At 39.2% G+C, this 23431-nt stretch overlaps 1 protein-coding gene across 4 annotated transcripts in view; it reads left to right on the forward strand.

Annotated features, from left to right (window-relative positions):
• RASSF8 (Ras association domain family member 8) overlaps nucleotides 1-23431 on the forward strand; it is a 90707-nt gene that overhangs the window by 33779 nt on the left and 33497 nt on the right. For 3 of the 4 annotated variants that reach the window (XM_075051486.1, XM_075051483.1, XM_075051484.1), the window contains exon 2: nucleotides 7304-7402. The exons of the other annotated variant lie outside the window; for it this stretch is intronic. The gene's annotated coding sequence lies outside the window, so the exon portion shown is untranslated. The remainder of the gene's footprint in view (nucleotides 1-7303; nucleotides 7403-23431) is intronic. 4 annotated transcript variants of the gene reach the window in all.

The following is a 23431-nucleotide window of genomic DNA, read 5'->3' on the forward strand; positions in this document are numbered from 1 at the left end:
GCAGAGCTGACTTCTGCTGTAAAGTGTGAATGGAACTATGTGCATATGAAATAAGGGAAAGATGTGTTTGGGATCAAATGTGAAGGCTGTAGTGCACTGCATGCAAGATGGCGATCACAAAAGAAAGCACTGCAGGCCTTTAGAAAAGGGACAGGTTTTCTCTCTCTCCTGCCAGTTTTTGCTGCTACTGAGCACTCTTTACTAAGTGCTTTACTTTGTCCTGTGCAATTATAAGAAGGCTGGAATCGGGGGGTTATTAGGAGTGGCTTTATAACTCTTTTTGCCAAGTAAGGGTAATTGAAGTTAACCTTTTAAACCCTCTGGGAAATCACTGGTTTGGATGAGAACTTTCTTGTATCAAAAGGGTTAGTTGGAAATGCAGAGCGATGTCTAATGTTCCTGCTAATGTTAAAGACAAAACTGACTAGAAACTGGATTTTTTTTTTTGTTGGTTTGGGTTAATGCTAAACTGAACCAATTTGAATTTACAAATAATCTGCAGTGACTGTTTAATTCTGCTATCTTAATTACTTTCTGTTCTGATGTGGATTCTGCAAACTAATTTACCTCAGTGCTCATATAAAAACAAGCTAAATCATCATACAAAATGACGCTGTGTAAACAACCTATGGAAGCAGAAAAGAATGGCCTTTGCTTGCAAAGATAACAGCAGTCTTTCAGGACTTTTAAAAATAGAATAGGATCTCCAGAACTGACTATAAATTGCTATGATGTGGAAATAGAAATTGTCTGGCAGTGCCTAAAAAGTGAAGAATTGTTTCCTCAAGAATTGTGATATTGACTGAGCGAACTGTTGGATTCTGCCTGTATTGCAAACACAGGCTGCATGCTAAACTACTGCTTTGCCACTAGGTCAGTTATGCTGGCCAGGACACATGTTCAGTGGCAAAGGAAGGGAAATCTGGTTTTATTCTTCATTAGTTCTACATGCATGCATGTCCTTAACTACACTAATACAAGTAAACCAGATCTCATTCTAGTTTTTTCAGTTACTGTCAACCAGACTTATCCTTAAGGAAAGATATTAAAGCAAATGCCATATCATTGTGCTACCATTTTTATATGCTACCAGTGTCCTACCACTTTTATGTTGTCTAAAATACCTGGATGATTTGTCTAACTATACTTTTCAGAGATGTGCATGGTTAATGACATATGTGTTTTAACTTGAATTGTTCTTTTAAAATGTCTTCCTATGGTTCTAACAGCTATGATTAATAACAGGAGCTAACTCAACGCACTTTCTGATAACCTATAACCCAAACAGGTCAGTGGATATGTGAATACACAGACCTAATCCCGATTTCTGCTAATTGCCGCTTGACTCTATTATCTCTGATCAGTAGGTGTAACATTGCAGTGCCTGCTGTCTTAAGAAAAAACTTGCTGTCAAGGAGAAGAGAAACCTACTGGTTTCTGTGCTGTTACCCTAGGATTCTTCCAAATGGAGTTGCGCAGAATGTGTGTGGAGATGAGGGAGTAGTGTAGTATGTGCACAGCCTGTGGAGAAATCTTGATGGCTCTCTGTTGTATCAGCATGCCCTTGTGATCTTGGGGTAATTGTTAGAGTGGGCTTTAATGACAGGTGTTGCCAAGTAAAATGTTAGTAGCTTGGAAGAAGAGAAAACAATGTGCCCTACCTGTAAGTATTCTACTTGACATCATGATGTCCTCTTAGCTTATGTGTTGGGGCTCTCTCTGATATGTTGTTTAAACAAAAAGAAAATAAATCACTTCAAGTGTTTTTCTTTCCCTTTTCTCAACAACTGGAACTCTAAAGGTTTAAAACTGTATTAAATGAATCCAAGCCTGTTGTCCCTGGAAAGCAAAGTATGGAAAGCAAATGCCCTTCACATGCTTGCGAGGAGAAAACTGACAGGCAGAACTCTGAAGATCATGGTCAAGACATTTTTATACCAAGCTGCGTTATAATTTTCATTTCACTCTTTTTAGTTTATGTATCAACATGATTTTTGTAGCACTTGCTCTTCAACACTTCAGTAGAGCTTAAAGAACTAGGATACCATGTTTGTGGAGTGAAGAGGGAGTAATTTAGGGTTGAAGAGATTATCTGATTTTTTTTTCTCTTCCTGAGAAAAGCTAAACAGTAGTAACAAAGAGGCGACTTCTTTTCTGACTGATATAGAAAGGGATGTTAATGCTGTTGTTCCTGCTGACACAGGATATGGTTTAAAAAACAAACACACGCAAAACTATGTGGGAATCACAGACATAGGCTGCTCACTCAGGTGTGACCACAGGCTAGTAGTAACGTAGGCAGGGCTTGAGATGAGTGCTCCAGACAAAATGGACACATGCGGACTTGGGACTGAATGATGCAGTGAAGTCAGGGTTGGACGATTCCTCTGTCAATTCTCTTTAAGGTGTTGGGGTGCTCTGGGAAAGAGGGGGAATAAAACTTTTCCTGTGACTAGCTACCTTCTACAGTCAAGTGAAGACATGAACAGGTAACTACAGTCAGTGAAGACATAAACAGGTTGATGCTCCTTGTATTCTCCTAATAAATAATGTGTCTTGCTTCCCGTTTGGATCAGTCTTTTCCCTGTAGTTAAAAGCATTAGTCAAAATAGGCTCATACAGGTACTGTTACTTTGGGAGCACACGCTGTTCATCGATGGGTCAAAAAGGACAGAACAGTGAGTTACCAGGACGGAAAGCTACCTTCTCCTCTCCACTGGTATACCCATAAATGTTTTTGTCAAAGTTTCCTATATTCCATTTTGGCACTTGATGTGAAGACACCATCTCACACCTGCAGACCTTCATACCACAGGCTTTTTAATGAGACTTCAAGCAAGGATGCAGCTCGCCCTAACTGATTTGTGACAGGGAAGCTTTTTTTTCTTGTTAGGAGCCAAACACCAATCCCAGATTTATTTTTACATAGGTCATTATATAGCTGCTGAAGGATAACTTTTGATTAACAGTGATGAGAAGATAATTGGGACCATCTGACCCAGATGTGGTTGAACCTCGCAGCACCTGATCTTCTGCACTACTCTGTCCAAAACAAACATACCTTTCACCACTACCTCAAGGCATTTATAAATCCATCTGTACTTTGGATATGATGGTGTATCTTTTTAGATTGTGACCTCCAGGCTAATAATTCATCGTGGTAGTCTGCAGTCTTTCAGAATTGTCATTACTGTTACAGAAACATAAGCTAACATCGTGTATCTCCCCTTACCCCAAAGAACTGACCAAAATGTTCTGACCTTGTTAAAACTACAGATGTGTCTCCTTGGAGATAATGACTCAATCTTTTGAGATTACTCTTTCCCTTTTTTTTCCTTTGTGGCTAATTGCTACTTAACTTCAACAAATACAGAAAGGGCTTTCATTTTAAAGATTTCCTGCTTGTAATCAAGGATGCTGCTTTCCTGTATTTAAAAAAAAAAAAAAAACAACCAAAAAAAACCCAACAAAAACAAATCAAACTTTGAAAAGCCAACTTCATTCCTTTTTTAATTATTTTTCTCTATAAGGTCTTTTTCAGTGACATAAACTACTTGGAGTTTCTCCTGAACTTCATTTCAACAGAGGATTAGTTTGGTTCACATGAATTGAGGCATAGTTTTGGTCATCCAGTGAGCTATAGAACACCTGTGAAGAAAATAAAGTATGATTTAAAGTAAAAAGATTTGTTACCATGCCAATCCTGTTTTCCTTCCATGTGAGTGAAAGGGTCACAGTTTCTTTAGAAACGTGTGACTGAAAGAAACCACCTGAGTTTGAAAGTAATTTCTTGTTCTTCCCAATCCTCCTCCTGCAGTACAGACTATTGAGTAATAAAAGTTTAGTCAAAGAAGTTTTGGAAAAAACATCAGTGGGAACAGATCCTCAAAACAGACATTTTGCATTTTCATATTCTCTAAAGTGGTGACTGACATCAACCTTGTTCAGTTTGCTTTTGTTGGTAATGCCATCATATAATCAAAAGATCAATTGTCTTTGGTTCTCCCTTCTTCCATCATCACTAGGAAACCCCTCTCTTCTTTGCTGGGTAGACTCCAAGGTGTGATGCAAATAGTTGCTTGGGATAGACCGGCATAATGTAGGCTCCATGGGTTTCTCAAAGTGATATCTGAGAGTACAAGAATGGACTGATGTTGCAAAAAAGCTGTTGCCAGCAAAGAAAATTAGGTCTTTGTTTCTTTGGTTATCTTTTCTGTGCTCTTGAATTCTCAGCCCCATACCCTCTTTGAGGCTATTGGTTGAGTAGGAAGAAAGGGAACACTTTACCATACTTTCACTTTTTCTTTATGTGCTTGCCTAACAATGTGTATATATTCTTTATGAACAGAATTTTATTCTGCAGCAGTGTGAGGCTGGCATACTCTTGTGCCCGCTGGTACTGAGCAGCAGAACTGAAGCTGAGCAGTCTCAAGTTTGTTTGGTTTGGTGAAGCAACCAGCCTACTTAGGTTTGGTTTTAATTCTTTTCTCCCTTTCCCAACAGGAGAGTGGGATCTTCCCACCTGCAAGAAAGGGAGTTTCCCACCTACAAGAGCTAGAAATCTTATTCTTCTTTCTGTGCTTCCTCCTTACTGTAGAGTTTCTTGCATGTGCAGTGTTTATTTCCTCATGATCTGAGAATAATATGATCACCTGCATGATTTTACAAGTTTGGAGACACCAGACAGATTATGTAGCATGTTGTGTGTGTGGAATTGGTCATCTTGGTTCACCTTGCTAAGAAATCTGGCCTCTGGAGAAGTCCTTTATTGTGGCATCTCTTAAAAGAAGCTTTTCCTTTCAGCTGCTTGTGGCCTACTTCTGGCATTTGCAAGTGTGCATCTCCCCAGAGCCTTGTAGGAATAGAAATGACTTTTAATGCCTCTCTTGTTCTGCCTATTTCTGTTAACTAAAAAAAAAAAAAAAAAAAGTAGTTTTTGTTATTTTGTTTCTTGACACAGTATGCTAGGCAGCCTAGGCAGCAATTTATACTGTAATCCCTACTAACAGATTCAATAAGATTGGATTCCTTTCTTGTTGGCTTGACTGACTTCTCTCTATTTCTGTATCTCTTTGCATTTTAACATGTCAGGATCTCCTTCTACAAGTATGTACTGGAATTGGGGCTCCAGCCTACAAGGCTGCAGTGTGAGAACAAAGAAGACTTCAGTATTTTCCTTGGGACTTCCATAAAATAAAACACATAAAACGTGTCCATTAAAATGTCTGGATTGATGAAGGAAAGAAAAAAAAAAAAAAAGCCTTTTCCTCCAGCAGTGGCTTGATTAATGGATTTATTGTTTGTACAGATTTTGTCAGGAAGCCATATGGCTTGAGGAAAACAAAGAGGAAGTGGCTGATGTTGAGAATCTGATTTAGTGGGGGTCCCTAAGGACAGAATGTGGCTCTTATCCTTATTCCTTCCCACTCAGTTTGCAAAGTGGTCTGAGAAGAGCTTTAGTGCTTCAATAGAGCTAAAGATAATGCGGCTCTGTTTGAGTGGAAGTGTTGGTCCCTACTGCTGGATCAGCATCACAGCTACTCTATTCTCAGGTTAAAAATTTGCTATTCTTTGCCTGTTGTGTAAAGTATTCTGGAGTAGTTAACATGGAACAGTAACTGAAATGTTTACTATTTGGCAGTTGATCAGTCTGCAATAGATGAAGACAACTTCAGCATCTTGTGGCTGAGCTCTCATAGTTTGGGGTGAGATGATATTGCTCTCCTCTCTACGTCTCCATCCCCCAGCAAAATTCAAGCGTATCTCTGGATTAACTGAGTCACCATCTGTACCCTACAACCAGATTTACTTTCCTAATCTAACGTGTATATGGGGATTGATAAGTAACTGGAACTCAAGCACTCGTAGTTTAGCCTGATGTGGTGAGTTAAATGAATGTTCAGCATTATCTATGACTGTTTTCTCTAGTTATGGCTACATGGTAAATAAATCTGAGTAGAGAATCTAAAGCAATGTTTTATAATGTAACTGCAAGCAAATACATTAAGGATATTTAACAAGCACTTCTTCCTTGTATGAAATTACAGCTTCTCAGCTGAGAGGCATAAACTCACAAAAACATCACTTCACAAAAACATATTCTGACAACTTTGGAATTTAATGAATATTGGTTTGTGCATGAAAGCTACGTATTCAGCTGGTGTGGTAAAAATTATTTGATATGTGCCTGAGATCTCTGGAGCTCCTGAATGTCCCGTTTTGAAGTTTTTGGCCGTAATGAAAGAAGTAATTACTCCTACAAGGCTTTGATGCGTAGTGTGTGTCATCTAGTGTTTTACAACAGGCCAGACTGTTCTTTCCAGATCTTTAAGAGGTTCTTGTTGTTTTCTGGACCCTTATGACATGCTTACACTGGAGTTGGTATTTATTGAATCTTGTTATATAGCTCTGACAGATACTAGGAGAAAAACAGTTTATCTTCACAAAATTCAATGGCTGGCAACAGTGGAGGAGGAGATGCTAAAAGACTAGAGGAAAGTTTTCCTGATTTAGATCTGTTCTTCTATGCTTCTGTCAAACTGTAAAGTTCCCATTTAGTGTTATGCATAATAGATATATTCCTTTAAAATACTATTCAGAAAGTCTTTGGTAGTGAAGGTTTAAAAATAAACACTTCTCTCATGTTCTTCTTGGCTTTGACAGAGTATTAGGTAATGTTTGTAAGTCTGTCACAATGATGCTGTTAAACATCATTGTAGTAAGCATCCCTTCCAAGCTGATTAATATTAGTCTTAATCAGCAGTTTGGGATTTGTTACCCTGTGCCTAGTTTGACTTGTTATGTGTGCATTGGCCATGATTCACTACTGTAAGGGAGTCAGGGTATGCAGTTTGAGAACGCTTGGAGGTTTTTACATCTGGAACACCTCCAGTTTGAGGATTATTTTCCTTAAAAAGAAAATTAGGAAAGAAGATTGTGAAATTATCTCTTATATTTACAATTTAGCAGTGGTAGATGCTCGTGACTACCTCATACACTGCTTAGTTTTTCCAGATGTTCTGGAAAGCTGTTGAAATGTTGTTTATCACGCTTAGTTATTTATAGCAGGAAAATGTCACACCAGGTACAAGATCTCACAAATTAAGTACAGTATTCCACATCTCTTTGGAACTAACTTTTAAAAAATAAAATAGTACTTGTATGTAGCAGGCTGTTATATATCCATATCTATAGGTGCTAGGTGAACACTGTGTTTTTTCCAAAGCATTAAAGGGAAGAGGGAGAATAGGACGTTACCCTCAAGAAGGTAGTTTTGCTAATGTATAGTAATGTTTTCTTCTAGCAACTGACCTTGTCAGCAGAGTTGACACCCATGCCTGGAGTAGCAGATTGCGCTAAGCCCACAGCATAAGCAGACATCTCTGTCTACCTTCATCTGCAGGTAAGAAGTTACGACCAAAAAACTTCAAATAAGAGTTTTCCTTTTCCCTTCTGAAAGTACTTGCACATAAAGCATGCTAAGAATTCTAAAGCTTAAAGAACTTCATAAATACATATTTATTACTCCCTCTTTCTTCCTAAGGTTAGAAATCTGAGCAAGATCCCAGCTCTCCTGCTCTGTGCAACATCTGTTTTCTCAAAACGGTTGTGTTCTAGAGCAGACCTGCAATGGTCCTGCCAAGTTTCTGTCTCCTGTGATGGTGTGATCCCCAAGTATATGCCCCCACCAGCTGTGTAAGAGGGAGACCCAAGGCCAACTCTGCCGCTGAAGAGTGTGCCCTGAATGAGAGGAGACTCTTGTCCCTGGCTCCCCTGGTTGTCAGGCCTTCTTGGGCAGCAGCTCTCAGTGCCAGCAACAGCTGGTAGGGGACTTGTAGGTCAGGCAATCGGCTGTGGCTGCACATGGGTTTGTTGGGGGCTGCAGCTGCCTCTTGGGTTGTGCCATAGATGTGCTCTGAGCAGAGGGCTCCCATCCCGTTGGGTTTGGTAGAGTTCTGGAGTGTGTGGAGTCTTCACTTCGTTTGGAGAGGGGGACATTTTCTTTTTTCTTCAAACAGAAGTTCTGCATGAGAAGTACTGTGAGTACATAAAATACCCCCCATTCCACCCCCAACAACTCTGCGGTCCAACTGTTTCCCATTCTTAACGTGAGCATACATTTAAAACACAGTGCTGGTTATAAGGAGACATCCTCAGTTTGGCAAGTCAAGACGCTGCCAAAAATCCAGAAGAGATGTCAGGAAAAGAAAACAGTAGCAGATAATGTTTTTCCTGACAATGTGATTAATTTTTAATGTAGTGGAAATATCAGAACTTGGAATTAAACGCTATAAAAATAGATACTCTCAGATTATGTATTGGTATTACTTTTCATATTGCTTTTGATTTCTGAGTCCTCTGTTTTATGGTGTAAATGAAGTTAGTGAAGCAAGTGGGGGAAACTCACTCTTCCAGGAATGTGTTCTGGAGTCCATAAGCAGAATAAGCAGTTTATTTTCTGGCTTGTCACGGTTCATAGGCCTCTCTTAAAGCTAATGTGTCTTATGTACATATGTAAGCTTTTAAGTGGTAGACTTCTATACCAGTCACACCTCCTTCAGCATTTTCCTGTGTAGATTACCATTCTACAATGACTTCTATTGCAAATACAATATTTTTTAGTAGTATTTTATTGATAATTGAAGCAGGTGAGGGACCGATATAACTAAACAGGACAAAATACTTTGATTGTTTGCCAAAATTATAGCTTGTCTCATGGTTAAGTTCTGTGTGTCTGAAGTACAGGCAAGCATAAAGGCACAGCAGCTTTTTCTTACTACAGGAAAGGCAGAAGCACACTGTCATTGGTGGTCCTTCCAGCCCTGTAAGGATTGGCAGTAATATTGCACGACTGTGAAAGTATTTACTTTCATTGTCTTTAGTATAGTGTAGAATGTTAACTAGTAGAAATATGTATACACATATATAAAATGCACTCTGTATACTCTATAGGAGCTTTGCTGAAGTGTATAGGACAAGAGGAAATGGCCTCAAGTTGTGCCGGGGAGGTTTAGATTGGATGTTAGGAAAAATTTCTTCACTAAAAGGGTTATCAAGTATTGGAACAGGCTGCCCAGGGAAGTGGTTGAGTCACCATCCCTGGATGTATTTAAAAGACGTGTAGATGTGGCACCTGGGGACATGGTTTAGTGGTGGACTTGGCAGTGTTAGGTTTACACTTGGATTCAATGATCTTAAGGGTCTTTTCCAACCTAAACAATTCTATGATTCTAGATAGTGTGTTGTCTTGGAGTCTATCTCTAGAGACTGGCACTGTCTTAAGTTATCCTGTATTTGGGAGGTCTTTTTGGTTATTCATTAAAGTACTTTCAGTCTCACACTCTAGGCATGTTACGTATCTCTTTAATATATAAATCAGCTGATCATTTCTAAAGCAGACTTTTCCAGAGTATTAATTGCTACCTGCAACTGACACACACACACACACACACGAAACTGAGAGTGTGGTGGTATTGAGTCCGGTTTTCTTCTGCCAAGTTAAAATATTTAAGTATTTCTTGTGACTATTATTTGAGTAAATTCCTTTCAGTGGAGCAAGTCTGTGGCTAGCTGCCAGGTGACTAAGTGTCACTCCTCTATTTGTCACTTAGAAATGAGCCATGTGAGTTATGCTCTCTGAATGATTTTATTGTATGAAAACAGGAGGTATATGCCTGCTGAAAATTTGTCAGGATGGTGCTTGCCCATCCTCACATGGGGAGAGTTATTTATTTACCTTCATTTGTTTTGAATAAACCAAATTTTTTCTTCATAAACATCACTCATCTAACTTGTTATTATGTGACTTAAGTTTGCTGTTTATTTTGAGGCACAAGACAAAGGGTCAGCTTGTAGTATGTGGCTTAATAAAACACTTCTTTCAGGATGAAATCATGGAGTTGTAATAGATTTCTGTACAAAAAAAAAATAAATCCACTTTTATTCAGTGTTGATCAATAAATAAAATGACAGAAGAAAAATAACGTTATACACATATACAAATCTGTGGTTCCCACAAACTTTGGTTAGTCTTTGCAGTCTGGTTCCCTCACCTCAGAGACAAGGCAGTAGAACTAGAAAGTGCTTAGAGGAGGACAGTAAGGGTGATGAGAGATAGGAGCAATTTAGCAAGCTACGACTTTTCAGTCCAAAAAAAAAAAGGCAGCTTAATGTAGTGAGGGGAGCCTCCAAAGTCATGAATGAGATGAAGGCAAGCAGGACTTAATTTATTCACTCTGGCAGCATAAGTACCAGTAGACATCAAATTAAGCTAATAGGAACCAAGTTCAGAACAAACAAAAAGCATACCACAAGAATTAGATTTGTGGAACTCTCTGCCATGATGTTGTGGAGACTGAAGAGTGGAAGAGAAATCCAGCTGAGGCTAATGAATACAAGTCATACCTGTGAGTACAGGAGCTGGGACCAGTTGGAAGCCAACAGGGCTTTTAGGAGAACTATAAAGTACTCTTGCAGCCTTTTTCTTCCCTAGGCATTTGTTATGACTCCTTGTTCCTTTTATTTTTATGGGTTAGGAATATTAATGTCCAATATGTTGCTTGTCTTCTAGCTTACTGAGGAAAGGTCTCAATCTTTTCCACAGCACATCAGTCAAGGTTTCAGGTCCTGCTCCATGTTCCTCCAGAGGGCCACTACCCTCCTCACTTCTGCAGTTGCTTCATGAAAGTCACGTACAACAGCTTGCTTTCTTGTGGTGAGACTTTGTAGTTGTGCAAACTGTTTCCTTTTGAATGTCATAGTCGCAGTAGCAATTGCCTTTGAACTGTTTACTAGCAAAGGTAAGCTGCTGCTAGTCAGAAAAAATGTGGTTTATATCACCAGATGGTGAAAAATCTTAGTCACCTTCAAGGGTGATGGATTTTTCTGTCAGGGGCTTCAAAGATTCACTGTGCAAGGTCAGTATCAGTGACCTGCTTAGAGTGATGAATCCCTGTTGGAGACAGATTTACAGGGCTGGATTGACATTTGGTCTTGGCCCAGTATGCCTCTCCTTACAGTCTTCAGGTGTTGTAGATTCTCTGAAATTGTCTTTACAGCTTAGGAAAGCAGTAGTTCAGGACAAGGTTCTTTGTGAATAGTAGGTGGTCCAGGACCCCTACACCTCATGAAACTTTTTCAATTGATAAATCAGAATTTTAGTCATGTCTCCAGTTGATTTCAACAGAGGAGTGACTTTCTTTGAGAAACTTTTTCTTCTACAACTTTAAATATGGAAAGTGGACAAAAATTGACCTGTTTGATAATTATAGACTTATTTTTTCTTTAAAGTTAAGTGTAGGTCTCTAAATTGATTTAACTTGCACAAAATCTTAAAATACAGGTGACAAAAACTTGTGTTTTGAGAGACACTTTGGAGGCTTTCACCAGTAGCACGCTACATTTTTTTTTTAGTAATAATTTCTTGCTGGATCGGGAGCATAGTGTATAGTACTGCTTTCCTGAGCTGCCTTTTCCTTTCCATTTGAATGACCTACAAAAGTTTTCTAGCTGGTTACCACTTTATGTGGTTTCCAAACACAGAAGGGGAGATATTACATTCTCTGGGAAGCTTAATAAGCAACAAACCCAGATTTTGTTGGTGTTTGAGCATTGAGACTTCATTTGTGTCCTCCAGCTGCGAGTAACTGCTAGAGTGTTTTGTGGCCAGTGTTGTGTATGAAGTAGATGTCTCTAACCCTCCTGAGCCAAGAGATACTTCTGCTACTGGCTGGACTCAAAAACCTCAGTGTGCTGCCTTCCAGAACCATATTTCTGCCATGTAAGCTGAGTGGATTTTCTTTTTTATCTGAATGCTGTGGGTCATGAATCAGAAAATACCTCATTGATCGATCTTGCTGTGATTTCCACCCACCTCAGCCCCCAAATCTTTGCTGCTGGTATTTACTGAAAGGAATGAAGAGATGGGACAAGTTCCCAGGTGCTCTCTAAAAGGACCTCTGGTTCAGGCAGAGTTTTTCTGACAGGCCAGGAAGTTCTGGTTGAGGTGAGAAATAATCTCAAAGGAAACATGTTGCCTCTTGCATTTTCACTGCTTTGCTTGCACTTTTCATCTTACTGTGTATATACCTTTCTCATACTGTCTTTGAGTCAATACAGAAAAAAACCCGAGCTTGCTTCGACAATGTTATCACTGGGATCCTTGAATTTTGCTGCATTCTTTGGATTACAAGAAATGCTTTTCATCTCTTCTGTCTCTCCATTCCCCACTATGAGTTGGACGCTGCACAATGTGCCTCTTGTTCCCTTGCTATCTGTGTTGCAGCTCTTTAATGACCTTGCACTTATTCAGACTGGTGGGATAACATAGCTGAAGTTGACGATACCATGATGCGTGCATCTGTTTCTTTTCTTTTCCTCACTTGTTCACATTTTTATTACATGTAGCTTTTTGATGTTCCTTCCCCTTCTTATTGTCCTATATGAATTTGTCCTTGCATAAAACTCAGATCTTGTAAACAAATCATTTAGATCTGGATATATCTGTAGCAACTGTACTTCAAGTTTCTGAAATGCATTTAAAGTTGAATACTATGACTATGTTTCTGAGGAAATATACTGGTCTTGTGTTTAAAAAAAATAGTAATTCTGCCAGTAGTTTTTCAGAATTGGGATTCATCATTTTCTTGCCAGCTGAGGGCAAGCTGAAAATGGAATGTAAGTGGAGACAGTACGTCTGGAAACAAGGACAGAACTATTGATAATAAATGACGGGGAGGGTGGTGTGTAGAAATGCCACTTGCGTGAAGAGACACGAAAGCCTAGCTGTTCTGCTTCAAAAATGTTTGAGTAGTTCTTTACTACTTGGGACATGGGTCGCCGCATCCAAGCCCTTGGTGTTGCAGGCAAACCGTTTCATACTTTTGTTCATTAATTCATTGAGCTTTGGCAAGGTTTGCATCCTCTCACTGCTGCACTTGCTAGCTAGGCTTTTTCTGTAGAGCAGTGAAAAGAATGGGATCATGTGTTTCCTGTGGACTCAAAATTTAAAGCTAGCCTGACTGACCTTTTTGAGGTCGTAGTTTGGTTTTTATTAATTTATTGATCACTAGAGAATTCTTCAATATTCTACTATTTGTAGTAGCAAGATGTAGAAGACCTCACTGGATGGGTGTTTAATGATACATAGTCATTAAACAGTTGAGAGGAAAAAATATGTGCATAGTACCCAACTTCTAACAACAGCTCCGAGTTTTTTGACTTGATATTTGCATAGCAGTAACTAAAAATTTGGTTTTCCCAGCCTGCAACTGCAAAGGTAGTATTGATTTTTGCACTAATTGCAATGCACATTAGTAATTTCTCTCTCTGGCAGGAAAGAAACTGCTTTTTGAGGCATGTCATTCTGATACAATCTTGTTTCTTTTTTCCATGAAGGTTTGGCAATTCTGTAGACTGCTTCCTGCAAAGGATAGTTTTGCAATGTTTAAAAATGAGAATTTCTAGGCTTTAAAGAAATTAAAAGTTTACCTTTTGAGTTTTAGTTATTAAGGAAACCTGCTGTAGTAATTGATATCTTGAAGTGAGGAAGAAAAAATAGCACCTAAATGGAGTCAAATTTAAAGTCTATCTCATTTGTCAAATCTCCAGAAATCTCACAAATACCTTTGAGTTAATATTCAGCTCATTCATCACTAAATAGGAAGAGAAACATGGATGCCTGTCTTCATTCTTTAAGTCTAGCTTTTTACTCTTAAAAGTAATTTCAGATTTCTTTTGTATAACCTTTCCTAGCTCTGAGTAGACTTCTAATTGAAGTCTTACAGCTTCTCCAGGAAGCTGTAGAACCACACTGCTTGTCACAGAGCTGGCCAAGCCTGACACTTGTCACCTGTAACAGGATTAGTACGTTTTGGACAAAGCACCCCTTTAAATTTCATATAGCAAGGCTTTGTTTTGTCACAAAAAAACGACTGAAGGCCCATGTGCTTTCAAACAAAACCAGAAGGTTAAGATTCCAGATTGCTTCTAAAAACAAGTATTCTGTGGTTCTATGTGTCTCTTCGTGCTGGGTGATGAATTATTATTTTGAGTGGTCTTTTTCAGTTTAGCAGCAAAGTCCTTTTCAAAATAGAAAAATTAAAAATTAAGGCATTTTACCACCACCACATCCCCTCCCCCCCCCTTTTTTTCAGCTATTTGTTTCATTCCCAGGCTTTCCCATCAAGCTGGATTATTAGGAAGGAAGGGAAGCAAAGTGTTAGGTTGCCAGAACTCATTGCATTGTATTTTTGTTTAATGGATCAGTGGTGAGCACACTTCTAAATAAGGTTCAAGCGTTTTTGTCTGGAAATAGTGCTCTTCCGTAAGTTTTTAACTTGGTTTAGAAATGTAAGACTTCAGAAATGCACTTGATTTTGAGAGGCTTAGACAGCTATAATAGTAATTCAAGAGAAAATTCCATTAATGCTCTTCCTGTAGCACAAACAAATTGTTTTGTTGGTTGGCTCTGGTCAAATAATTATATAAACATCAGAAGACTTGCATCTGAAGTAGATGCACAGTCAGGAAGCTGAAACATGTTGTTCTACTGAGGGCCCTGTAAGGATGAAGCTTATTTACCATTTTTAAGTATTTCCAAGTACAATCTAAAATAGGTGGGAGAAGCTTGCCAGACTTCTAAATATAGAAACAAAGGCTTTATTCAAGAAATTTAATGTAGCGATTAATATGGCCTTGGCATTTCAGTGTAACCAGTGATGATGATGATTTTTTCAGATTGGATGTCTTGGAAAAATGGGAGTTGTTCAGTTTTGGAGGTAGGCAATGGTGTGGCAGTAGCTTGTTTCCCAGCTAGCTGTAAAAACTGTGTGCAGCACGTGTGGCCTGTGCATCTTCTGCCTTCCACACAACTGCACTCTCCATTCCTTTCTTTGGAATAAAAGGAATGGCATGCAAGTGAATGTGAGAACCATGAGATACATTAAAGTATACTTCTTGTTGACTTGTGGTGTCAGCTTACTTCTCTACTCACTCTCTCAGTAAACCCGTATGATTTTCTTGACTTCAGTATGTGAGCCATATTAAAGATGAAGCACTGCTCGTACTTCTCTGTTGCTGAAAGCACTCTGGCAGTCCATGTCTAAAGCATATGTAGGCTACGTTCTGCCATGCCATACATTAGCGATGCATTCATCACTACGATTTGCTGGCCAATATGCTTGTATGTGCTCTAGCTCAGCTCCTGATTTTGTGTATATGTAGACAGTGCAAGCTGGAGTTACAAATAAATGTACATGGTAGTACAGAATCTCAAACTCAGGTGTGACAAAAATGCCTTTGCAAATCTGTTGAGTATCTTTACATGCTTTATGTGCATGTTAACAGGGTCATTTCAGCCACGTGAGAAGCATCTTTGCCAAACATAGTGTTATCAGAGATTTTTGGATGGGTTTGTGTGATTTATTTATTGATTCTGAAAAACAGCATAATGTGGGAGTCCTTGTCAGATAAAGCCATAAACCTTTGCCTACTATTCAGAACATACAAGCTACGTAATCCCCTCTCCCCTAGAGGTACTTTTCTTACCTTTTTCACATAATCATACAAAGTATTGGTTTGAAGGGTCCTTGGGAGGTCATGTAGTCCAACACCCTACTTAAACAGAACCATAACCATCACCAACACAGAATAAAGTCAGCTGTGGATTTGGTCTGTCCATGTCTTGAAAACCTACAGAGGTAGAAGTTTTTGCAACCAGCCTGGCTAGCCTGTTCCAGGGCTGCCCTACCCTCCCAGGAAAGTTTTTCCTAATATCCATTTTGAATCTCCATGCTATCCCTGATCTTCAGAGCTCTTTGGATGCTGGTTGGAATGCTCTGTTCTCCCACCCTAGCATGCTGGGGTCCTGGGGGAGTTAGTACTCTCTTAACTTCCAAACAAAATATCTTAAGACACCTCTCAACAGAGTAATGACTAAACAAAAATACTTGAAGTAGTACTGATAACCTAGCTTCTGTTGAATATGTATAATGAAGGCTTTTTGGTAAGATTTAAGACTCTTTCACATCTTGGTGTTGAAATCTACTTAATTTGGTGAGGAAGAGAAATTGCCTTTCCTTGTTTATTTTGTATCTGAAAGACTAACCTTGTAGTAAAAAGTACAGTGATTTTATTAGAAGAAAATAAAGGATAAAGACATCAGCAGCGTATTGTGTAGTTGACAGTCTCTAGTTCAATCTCTTCAATATACCCTTAAAGAGTTTCTTTAGAGGGTTGGGTTTTTTGGGGGGGGTAAGGGGTGGGGAGTGAATCTTTGCTGTCTTCATAGCTAAAGAACCTCATATTTTCTTCACTGAAGCATAGCTGTATAAAATATGAAACTTAAACGTGAATGCAGGGAACCCTGAGAAAAATAACTTTTAAGTAGCAGTAGTTTCTGTCTCACAGCTTGTGTGGTCTGAGGAGAAAATATAGATTTCTGCAAGTAACATATTATTAAACTTTCCACTTTCAATTCCATAGTGGCTATATAAGTCTTACCCTACGTGCAGTTGATGCAAAAGCTATGGCTGAACTGGAAGAGAACTTTATCTAGAAAATATAGGTGGTAATGCAGTTTTATAGTAGAATCTCAAATGCCTTTACTTTCCTGGGAGATGTGTCAAAAGTACCTACAGAATTACTTAAATCACCAACTTCTCTTTGCTATCTCAGTGCCAATAACATGTTATGGAAGTTCTTTACAGGTAAAGAGAAATAGAGGTTTTAAAATAACATGGAAAAAGACCTGTATGTCATAGTCTATCACAAGTGGTTTAGATTATCTTTTTACTGTGACATGTAAAGTATATTCTGTTAGAGGTTCTAAACTGAATCCATCGTGGTTGGTTTTTTTTTTTTTTTTTTTCCTTACCTCAGTTCTGAGATATGCATAGCATTGGTAAAACATGTTCTCGAGCTGCAGTAGACCCCTTTGCAGGGGTATAAAAATGGTATAAATGGGTATAAAGACATGTGCAGACATTATAATAGCATAACCTTTTCCTAGGTATACCAGTAGTGCTTTACCTGCTAAGTTTGCACAGAAACTTAGGAACATTGAGAAAAAGTGCTTATTAGTCAAATGGATGTGGTATCCACTCACTTGAAAGCTTTTAGGAATATACAAGATGGTATGTTTAGTGTTTTGTTTTTTTTTAAAGGGGAGTAAAGTAGTAATAGTTCCTCTTAAAGAGTGTTTCTAAAAACACAGAGGTAGACTGGGGGTTGAGCTGTGTATATGTCTTGGTAAGCTTGGGCAAGTGTTTCTGATGCTGAATTCTCTAGTTTTTAAGCTAGGAAGATTTGAGCATTGCAGTGTTTCCTTAGCAGTTCTGGTTGGTTTTCATTATGTTCACAATTTAACGGAACTTGTGTGTCTCAATACTTTATCCTGTACTCTGTGCTTGCTGACATCTGATGTTTGCCCTACTTGGACTGATTCCTCCATTAAGTGAGAGGAAGGTTGTGCCTGTTTGACAGTTTAGACTATAAGCTCCATTGGCAGTGATTTGTGCTAAACTGGATTTGAATTGAATTAAGGTTTCCTATTTTTAATTAGGCTTTACATTATGTCTTACAGTTTTGCATTTTCTTCAGCTTTCTCTTGCTGCAATGAGTAAATACCTGTGTGTAATTACTCATTATGGTCTGTTAGCTGATTTTTATGTTCTCTCAGGAGTCATGCAGGGGATTTGGAGTGTGAGGTTTGGGGGTATTTGAGTGCCAGTGCTGGCTAAATATTAAGACTGTAGGTTGACCTCTGCAAGAGATTTCCTGTAGTCTCTACACAAGTATTGCTGTAGGCCAATTTTAAGGATCTAGCTCAGTCTACACCTTCACTGGTGCAATTTTAGTCTCTTTCCACATGTTCTTGCAATGAGCTGGTGCTAATGCCGCAGGACATAAGTAGGTTAAGAAAGTTTTGTGCATATCTCATAAGCTCTGTTTAACAAAAATTTCTTCATGCCTGACTATTTCAAAAGTTTTAGGGGGAATCTGTTGTCTTCCAGTGAGTGTGGAAATAACTTTGTTCTGTGGTAGATTCCTTCCGTTTGAGAAAACCAGTGCTCTCTACCACAGTGTTCGGGCCAAGGCAACATCTGTGGCACTTCTGTCTGACAGAGACAACTTCAAGGTTAAAACTGACTATAGATTAGATAACTAGGGTTGAGCTTCAAGGCGAAATCCTGTTTCATGAAGTACTTGAAGGGCAACTTGACCTCTGCAAACAAGTTTAAAAAAAAAAAAAAAAAAAAAAAAAAAGAGATTGGAGCCTGAACATTATCTACCAATTATATTGTACTGGACTCTACGTTTCCTCTGATCTTGCAACATCACAAGGAGAAGTGTGGGAAGCAAGAAATCCTAGTCTTTATCCATTAGCATAACAGGATGGAAGGTTTAACTGTTCTGACTGCTCCTTGGATGCTGAAATCAGAACTTAATAACAGTTTGTGGTGCTGATTAATTAGAACAGTCAGTCTTACTTGATCCATGACTTAAAAGTTGCTTCAGGTAAGCTAAACACTGACTGTTTAACTTCCTGATTAATATGCATGTGTTTGTATTAACCTGCCCTTATATGTTGACAGGTGATAAGAATCATAGAGCAATTTAGGATGGAGAGAACTTCTTAGACTGGACTAGATGATCCAGCACTTGTCCAAAGCATGTCCTAAAATGAAGCTGAAACACTGTTGTTCTGCAGTGTTCTTTCTTCAAAATTTGCTGTCCCTGTGGTATATTAAAATACTGAAAATCTAAAAGATTTTCAGTGAATTACATTTTCAGTTTATTGTTTAGTATGAAGGTGTGTCTGTCTTCAGGCTTTCTTTCGTCCCTTGGGTTAATGCTTTCAGAATACTAAATGATTGTGGGGTTTGGGTTTTGTTTTTTTTTTATTAAAAGCTTAACTTTCCTTTTTTTCCTGTTATTGAATAGCTGATACAGGGTTATACATCTAGTCCTGTTCTTAGTCACTGTTGATCTTTTAGAGTGTTTGAGAGATGGCTTTTGTGTTTCACCCTCTGAAAGTTAATCTAATGTTCACCTGGTGGTACTGTACTGGAGACCCTGATGCATACTTTTCTCTCTGTGCCTTGGGAAACCTACAGTGTGAGCTGCTTGAGTTCTCATCTTTGCTGCCGGGACTGTGTACAAATTTCTATGAAAGGATTTTTTTTAATCCAAACTCTGTAAGCAGTATTAAGAACTGAAAATTGTTCCATACCATAAGAATGCCTTTAATTACCAGATTTGTAAAGCTAAAATCCCTCTTGCTTTTTCCACAGTCTCATGTACATTGGGGGGTTTTTTTTGGCTTCATGACAATAGGAGGAAGGATACATGCCGTCATCTACTGTAATACTTATCTGAAAGTAAAAGATGGGGTTTGAGGCCCTTCAAGCAAAAAAAAAGGCTAGAACCCTGCTCTCCTGCTTCAGGGGTAGATGCTCTGAGCTACTCACGTACTCTCCTCCTTGTCCCTGGGTCTAGTATTCAAACCCAAAGGACAGAATTAGGTACTAAAATTCCTGAGAAGGACTTTGAGCTGTGAATGTTCCCCATCCTCACCCAGCCTGACTGAAGAGCTTGAACATGAGAGATGCGTTTGCAGGTGCATCTGCCTTGGGGGTCGGGGGGGCGGCTTTTGGGCACACTGACAGTCGGTGGCTGTCCTTTTGCTGCACAGGGTAGGGAGCTCTGGTGCTGCAGGTTTTATGAAATTCATTCGTGGAGCCAGGAAAGAATGTAGCAATGTCTAGTATGCCTGTAAGGAAGTTTTCCTCTTGGTCTGTCTTGGTACCAGAGAATGTAACCCTACAGAGTCGCTTCCAGTCAATGTCATTCATTGCTGTCTTAAATACTGCTTTCTAAAGCTTTCCTGTCTGCTCTGGAAGTTAAAGTGCTATCAACTGGAGTTTGGTTTCAAGCTTGAAACCATGCTTCTCAGATATCTGTTCTGACACTGCTACTCTAAATAATACTCTTCAAAGTGCTCAGACAGCGGTGTATTTGTTTTGATGTGAAGGTAAGAACTCATACCCCCATCTGCTTTTGCATTTCTGCAAGTGTAATATTTGAGGAGTGATGGCATGTGGAAGAAAGCATTAGAACTCAGGCAGGGCTAGTATCTGATCTTTTTTCCTGCAGGTTTTCTTGGCATGTTTATCCTTAAAAGTATGTTTTGACAGAGCACAGCAGTTATTGTGCAGCTGACAGTGGATTACAATATTGTTTGTTTAGGATTCAGAAGTCTAGTATTAGATTGCTTCTTGTCAGCAAAGTGCAGGATATACCACATGGTGTTTGCACATGGAAACAGTATGACCCCAGCCCTAGCAGTGGAATTCAGATGAAGTGATACCATTCTCTAGCTTTTTATTTGTCCAGTAAAAGGCATGAGATTGTATGAGTATAGCTTTGTGCTGTAGTTGAATGTGCCTTACCTTTGTGAAAGCAAAGATTTCAGAAATAGCTTGGTGGTATTATACTCTATCTATGGATACACCTAGATTAAAGCACTACTAAAGCAAGAAAATGTATTACCAATATTAAAAGCTCTCAAGTTTGGTTAGTTCAGCCTAAATGTTTCAGCTTCTTATATCTAGGATCCCAGTGAGCTTTTGTAAGTGGAAGGACTGCAAATAGTTGAACAAGCAGGACTTAAGCTCCAAAGTCATTTTTAATTAAAGGGTTTCTCTTCTGCAGACTACTCCCACATAGAGGGTTGGAAACTCGTAAGTTTCCATGCATAGAATTTTTCTTTATTCCCTTGGGAGGACAACAGATTTGGCCACCTACAAAGGATGCAGATATTGCAGTGAAAGCAAACTGCTTCCTCTCCAAGCATGAAAATAAGAGCTGGAAGTTTTGATTGTACTTTTTCTTTTTGCAATCCAGGTGCAACGTGATTTCATTTTACAGAGAAATCCAAACTACTACTATCTACCATTGCCTATGCTGGTTGCATGCACACAGATGAATTCTCAGGCAATGATAGTAGCTGTTCCAGGTCAAAGTTTAGGCTGGTCAGTATGTCAAGGAAGGAATTGCACTCAAATTCAGGTTGTGGTGAAAACACACTTAAAGTGACCTTAATGTGATCTTTAGGTCAGGGGACTGGATTTCTTCTATTGAGAGCAAGTTTAATCCTTTCTTTTCAAAATGTTGCTGAACTATATAGCTTCTAAAAGCAAAAAGAGGAAACCAAAACTTTGTATGGAACATTGCGAAGACCTTGTTTTTCTCTTATCTGTATGTAGCTGTCATGGTCCATTTGAATCCCTCAAATCTATAGGACAACATAACTCTGTAAATTAAGCTTTATTTTGTGATCTCATTAGGAAAGAAAACAAACATGATAAACAAGGGCTCAATCCCCTTTGCACAGACTAGTCTAACACGTGAATTCACTAGTTCATCACTTAACTTGTGAGGTTTCTAACTCACAAGTTCTCAAATTCATCACTTGCAACTCATAACTTGTAACTCATGCACCTATGAGCAAAATAGTTACCTAGCTGGAGGTGAGAGTGCTCCTCCGTTCTCCTCCGTCATGGTGCAGACGTCCCATGTACCACACCAGGAAGCACGAAAGCCTCAGCAGTCCAGCTGCTGTTGGATCTGCTTCAGAAGCTTTTTGGGTGACCTGACGCATTTATACCTTCCAGCTTGGAAGTTTGGTCTATACTGTTTCCACAAGTTAGCAGATTCTGAAGAAACTACCAGACAAGCAGTATGCATGGATTATGGCTGCAGGAGACAGCAAGCTGCAGATGATAATGACTGCATAATGACCTTTAGCTCTTTCTGGTCACTGTGTCCTGCCTACGTGTTGCCCTTGCTTTGACCTAATGGTGCTGCTCCCAGCATACATCAGGCCTTAGCGTGAGCTGTGTGTAGCCAAAATCTGAGCAGGAGTTGAATGAACAGTCACACTAGCTTGTAGACAGTGGAGCTGAAACTCTCTTCTAGGGGCTCAGGGACAGTCTGGGATCTTCCCATTCCCAGTGGAAGGCTGCTGCTTTGCAATCCTGCCTCTTCCAGTGCCTCTTTTTCAGAGATGTGCAACTGCATCTCTACAGAACATGGCTGTTTCTGAGTAGTAATACCCTTCAAGGGACTTCAACATGGAGTACCTTTATGTGCACAACTTACTACTTATGCAAGAACATTTCACTCAAATGATAAAGGCTTGAGCAAACCAGTTCTCCTGGTTTTGAATGAATATTGAGAAGCAGAATCATAAAATGTAAAGTGCCATTGCAAATTCTGTTACAATGCCTAATTTGCCATACTTGGTTTCTAGCAGATAACCGTTAAATTATTGTAACCATCCTAATATATTCCCCATATAGTATACAATAGACTTTAGTATAAGTTGATCATAACAATTGCATGTGTTGTCTGTACATCTGTCAAGCTGCAGGATATGCTTTCAATTATTATATTGCCTTGTTCTGCTCTTGTGGAGGTTGCTCAGCTCTGTCAATGCCAATGGCCGCATTGTTTCCACAGCAGAAGAAAGGAAGAAGGAGAAGATCATGAAGACTTAAATCAATGTTGGTTTCAGAATCCTGTTGTTTGCATGTTGGACTTTGTTACAGTGCAATCATTTTGTGAGGAAGGATGGTGACACTAGAAGCTGTTTCTGTAACTGAGATGAGGAGGAGAGAAGAAAGCAGGAGGAGGAGGGTTCTTTAGGTGACTAAATTGCCAGGGGTTCCTTGGAAAACTTGAAGTTCACTCATAAAATAATTAACACAAAGATTGTTTGCCCTTAGAATGAAAACATGCAGTGAAAACCTTAAGGAAAAAAAACCCCAGAGGATGGGGATCTTGGCAAATGAGATCAAAATTTTGAGTCACTGGAGTACATCTGTTTTGGGCCACTCCATTTGAGGTGCTTGAAGTGATTGAAGTTGCAGAGCCTGAGGCCTCGGCACTTTCTGGAAATTAAGGCCGCTTGAACATATGAAACACATAGAAACATGTGCTATGTGAATAATTTTAAATTAGTTGCTCTTGAAACTATAGGCCTTTATTGTCACTTCTTCAGTAACACAGATGTCCCAAGGACTTGCACGGTTCTGGGTTTTTTTGGGGGAGGGGGGGATGGGGTGGGGGGTGGTGGTGGTTTTGGTTGTGGTTTGTTTGGTTGGGTTTTTTTTTCCCCAAGCTGGCTTGCATTACATGCATATGATGTAAAACTCTATTGTACTCTATTTTGCACAGAAAACCAAGAAAACTTGATGTACAACTGTGCTAAAGATGTCCAAACCACACAGAATGTTGAACTGTTCCCCGAGATTGCTAATGCCTAATACCTTCTTTAGAGGAATGGATACCTTCTCTTTGATAAAGATGCTTAGAAGCACATGGGCAATTTGGACATTGATGTTTAATGTGGCTTTCAATTTGCTCATTA

Source organism: Buteo buteo, chromosome 19 (genome assembly GCF_964188355.1).
Source record: "Buteo buteo chromosome 19, bButBut1.hap1.1, whole genome shotgun sequence".
Lineage (NCBI taxonomy): Eukaryota > Metazoa > Chordata > Aves > Accipitriformes > Accipitridae > Buteo > Buteo buteo.